Source organism: Perna viridis, chromosome 2 (genome assembly GCF_037379345.1).
Source record: "Perna viridis isolate PV_CMFRI_1.1 ecotype Kerala chromosome 2, ASM3737934v1, whole genome shotgun sequence".
Lineage (NCBI taxonomy): Eukaryota > Metazoa > Mollusca > Bivalvia > Mytilida > Mytilidae > Perna > Perna viridis.
Genome location: NC_142446.1, coordinates 20,534,349 through 20,539,552, shown reverse-complemented (window position 1 = coordinate 20,539,552; position 5,204 = coordinate 20,534,349).

The following is a 5,204-nucleotide window of genomic DNA, read 5'->3' as shown; positions in this document are numbered from 1 at the left end:
TTCTTATTTGTTTTTTTTTTTTATATAACCAGGTCTTAAGAGGAAGTATGATCAAATAAGAAGTTACAATGTGTGCAAGAGACTTTGTTCATCCAAAGTACATTTATATTATCTCTCTTCTACTTTTGTGAGTAGACAAATTGTTTTTGTCCTGTCTGTCTATCTGTCCACCTGTTTTCTCATCACACTTTAATAACTGAATTTTGTAGGAGTAATTCCCCTTCAGACTTTGAAATTTCATGAAGTATATCACTGAAGCTGACTGTAAAAGCAACTCCCTGGAAATTACTGAACAGAATTTCATGAAACTTTTTTGTTAGAGCACAATATGCACATTACCTGGCCAGTTACCTCATGGGTATACCCACTGTAACAAGGAATCAATGTCTTCATGTTCCCTTCATCATTTTTAGATTAATGCCCTTTTGAACTTGTAAATACTGCCTAAAGCTTTGTTTTTCTGCAACTAAACTGAATATCCAAAAACCTAAATTTTACTGCATATTCGAACGAATTTGAAGTAAATTTTTATGGGTGTTAATTGAATATTGACTTGCTGAAAATTGCAGCAGTGAAATATTTTTTGCATCTTCAATAACCACTTTGTTTAATTGTGGTAATTTAAGTATTAGTTAATTGATATACAAAATAATAACTCGTTGGTTCCGAACACTGGGCTACAAAAACATCCATTTAAATTTAACCTTATTTGAAAAAATGGGATAATAAATGAGATGCCTATATTATGTTCGTAATAATCTTATGACAGTGTCACATACCCTATGTTTTCGAACACTTCAAACTTTAGTGTAAAATTAACTGCATATGTAACTTAGGGGGTTTAAACGCCCCTGGCTAGCCTACCCGTTGGATGTCACACAAAAAACTTTAAGCAGTCTGAGTTTGTCAGTGAGTTACATGATTAACTGATAGCGGCTACGGACTTGTCGTCCGTTCATTCAAAAACTCCACTCAAATACTGTTAGATACTGCAAATTTGGGTATGCTGTACACGTGTTTCGAGACGGGATCTCTAATCCTCGGTATGTCTGGCATACCCTATAAGGCGACTAAGGGGGAGGTCTGCAGGACACACCTCGGTGTTACCCGATCATTGAACGTAATACCAACAGGCCTGAAAGTCAATGTCTCAAGAAAGTTTTTTTACGAAATGATATCATAGTTCATGCAACGCTTCATGGCAGAGGTGATGAAATACACATTGTCTTGAAATGCTGCTGCTGAGTGGCTTACTCCTTTTGTTGTTTCTTGAGACAAAATGAAGTTCAAGTTCGATTTTTACAGATAATGCTTTTGTCGTAATGAGAAGCGTCCGCTCTTGCAGCGAAAGTAGGTACATTGACTCTTGTCCGTGCAATAACTCAAAAAGTATTGAGCAGATTATTTTAAATTCAGCAAAAATAGAGTTGCAACCAATTAATCATTCACATTTCTAATTTCAATAGGGGAAATCCGGTTTGCTGTCATTTTGACGGCCTCTCGTGTATTAATAATCCCCACCAGCAGGGAATCACCTTGTCTGTCCGTATGTCCTTGTATAGTCATGAACTAGTCAACTGTTCGGTGGCTTTTGATTTAACGTTATAACACGAAAGTTGTTTGCTTTTATCAACGAAAATGATGTCAATGGGCTTTTGTAGTTTTACAGTGACTCATTAATTAGTAGATTTATTTTATTACACTCTAATCGCTTATGTGTTCATCTACAGTAAAACTTAAACAGCATCGGATCTAGAAGGTCAATTTCGCTACGCTTTGAAAATTGTCCCTCGTTTTTCGCTTTTCCTTCACTTAACACTGCGTTTTCCTCGTATGATTTTCATGCATTAAACTGTTTGGGTGTATTGAAAGTAAATGGTGGTGGTGTCATCTCTGTACAAAAACCTTAAATTACCAGAAAGCTAACTGTAATGACAAAATTAGTCGCAATTTGAAAATATTTGCCAGTATTAAATGCAAACTAGATTTACGGAATTAAAGTTTTTAGTTGATCATAACTTATAGTTCAGGTATAAAGATTTTTCGGACAGGATGTTGAATTTATTTCGATTCAAACTTTTATGCAAAGTCCAGATTAAAAAAAAACTCTTAATAGATTTTTTTAAAAATAAATTATAAAAAAAACATCATTATTAAATATTAAAATTCTTATATATTCCTATTGATTTCAGTATAATATTATAACTTGCAATAATAGGAAATATGTGACAATGTCAAAATAACATCTACATTGAAAAACTCATTGTTAGTCTTCTTTAAAAGGGGTTAAAGGACCTTATGTTTTCTTCGCCTGTTCGTTGAGTTTTTGTCCGCCTGCTGCGTTTAGTTCATTCTGAATCTTGGAGACTATTCACTTAATGACATCATCCACACCAAGTTGCCGTAATAACCCTATGGGAAATCATGTCAAAGTCTACAGCTTAGAAATAATAGTGATTTGTCTGATCTCCCATTGTGACATCGCTGGTCTATTTTATTTGTCTTAGTCTTAATTTGCAGCTGGAAAATCAAGGATGAGTCCAGTTGTAATTAAGTATATTTTGGAATCGAAAATTAATTAAACGTAGTTACACCGAGGAAACTCGACGAGATCACTTGTAGTAATTCAATATGGACATTTTCAACCTGTTAATGACACAAATGCAATATTCTGTATAACGAATTAATATTTTAAAGAGCGTTTGTATAAGAGGCATAAATGTTACGACTTTTTGAAATTCATAAACCAGAGTACAGTCCATTCTTTAACAATCGCAATAGCATTTAAAACTGCTAATTACTGTTTCATATCTTCAAGACATACATTCGAAGCACGTTCAATTTTATTCAAATTATGACAATTTCTTACAAATTGGGTTTGTAAATTACGTCAACCCAACGGCAACAACACGTCTAACGATGAGGATGTTAGAAATGTCATCGGTTGATTAGTGTCACTTCCCTACCTAATTTTCCTTCCGTGTTCGCTCACACTCCGTAAAAATCTTATTAAACTCTTATTAAATCTGGTCCTATTTGCGTGAGCAATCATATTGATATTATTATAATAATATTAATTCATCATTTTTATCTTATTTGCAGATGCGGATTCGATCATAGGGCACGGACAGGGCGTAGCCCAACCCCAGCAATCGGGGAAAACATACTATCCTCATTTATTTCATTTTGATTCGCTTTGCTCTACCTTTAATTCTATATTTACCTAAATTGGAGCAGTAGTGTCTGATCAAATTTGAAACTTGAAAGAAATATCTGAATTCATGACGAAAAAGTCCATGAAGCGCCATTACTTGGTGATAAAGTTGAAAATAAAGACTGAACAGAAAGGAATACGTTCCCTAAAATCAAGTTCGACCCTAAAAGAACGGTTAGTGTGGCCTTGCAAGGCTTCTTGAACCTTTTCCTGTAGTTCATGCATTTTCAACAAAGAAACACTTGCAAAATGGAACCAACAGGTAAAAACTTTGAGATTCAGTAAATAACCCGGTCGACAAACCAAAATTTAGACAAAAATAATGTGCTGTATAAAGAATTGTTATAACATAATAGTACTTGGGTCATTTCAAAAAGTTTGAATGATCTAGAGAATTTTAATTCATTTGTGCTTAAAAAAATTTAATTTCTGCGAAAATAAGAAAACTGCAATGCATTTGATATTTTGTAAAAGAAAAATGAGTTTACATGCGAATAACAAAAATATATATATATATATATATATATATATATATATATATATATATATTTTACCCATAAGTTTTTTTTGTGGGACTTCATATTACTAGTGCTTTATTTTTTTTTTAGTGTGCGGCGTTTTGTTTCTCTTATCTTAAGTCTTTACGTATAATCTTTTTATTCGATTCGCTGCATTGTGTAGTCTTGTTTTTTGGATTTTGACGTATTTGAATCGCTTCAGTATTTTTTTGCCGTTATTTACCAAATTATGACAGTATTTTCTGATGAGTAAACTAATTGTTAAGACGGGGATAGTTTAACTTTAAATTTTAACTAATTTATTGGCTAAAACATAGCAAAGTACAAGAAATTTACAGAAGTTGTTGTTCTAATTGCGTGGAGTAGTTTCATTAAAATATACAAAATGTTTTGTTCCATAAAATATTTTCAATAAGTGTAATATGAATTTCTGATGATTATTTTTGAATATATTATTTATTGTAGGTCTTTCATTCCCTTATGATTAATAAAAGCTTGGTTGTTTAAAATGAACCTGGGTGAGTTGGTGCTTCCACTTAAGACTACACCCCTTTCACTAACTCCCTGGAGTCATTTGTGAATGATTGCGTCCCTTTTACTTAGTTGTCCAAAACAGTCTCATAAAAATGAAATGTTTTCCTTTCAGGTAATTATTCGAAGAGGTAACAACGCGTATTCTACGTTTTTTGAAGGATCTTCCGTTTTTCTGCAGAGTAGAAAAGGAAAGCATTGGTAAAGTGGGTATAAAGAAGTCCCAAGGTCTGAACATGGCTGTTTCATAGGAGGCAAGAATTCCAATTCATCTTTCTAGAACGTTTGAAATTACAAATGGGATGACTGACTTTTTAATTGTAAACTTCCCCTTTCATAAATGCAGTACCCAACAGCTCCTGTCTATGAACTGTAGGTTTTACAGTTGATCTGTTAATATCGTGCATGTGATTTGAACACTTACTTTCTAATAGTAGAATGAGGATACTGTCAAATAAGCTTGTAAGACGTATACTGGTAGTTCATAATTTTCAATCTATGTTTTATTTTTACTTCAGACTAAATTTACAATAGTATATTGTCAAGTTTCCCTGAATTGGAAGTATCTAACTAATCCCGTGCAGAATAGGCCTGCAGCAGCGCTAAGCTTGTCGTAAAAGGCGACTAAATAGTGCTCAGAACCCTAGCCGGGGGCTAGAGCGCTCTGCCCACAGAGCAACTGGGATGTGTGCCCCAGGTGGTGGAATGGGGTACCCCTGGCGTGTTACATGCTGGGGTTGTCAGGCTATAATACGGAAAACCTGACCGCAAACAATAGTGGTGCACCGTGTTTGGAAAGATGCCACATTCCTCGCACCTTAAAGAACCATACTATGGTATTCTCCCGGAGTAGGAACCATAGGGCTCCACCACAGGAGGCTTAATTGCCCGACCCTACCCACCTCTCCCTATTTCCAGTGGCAATCAAAATTTGTCGACTC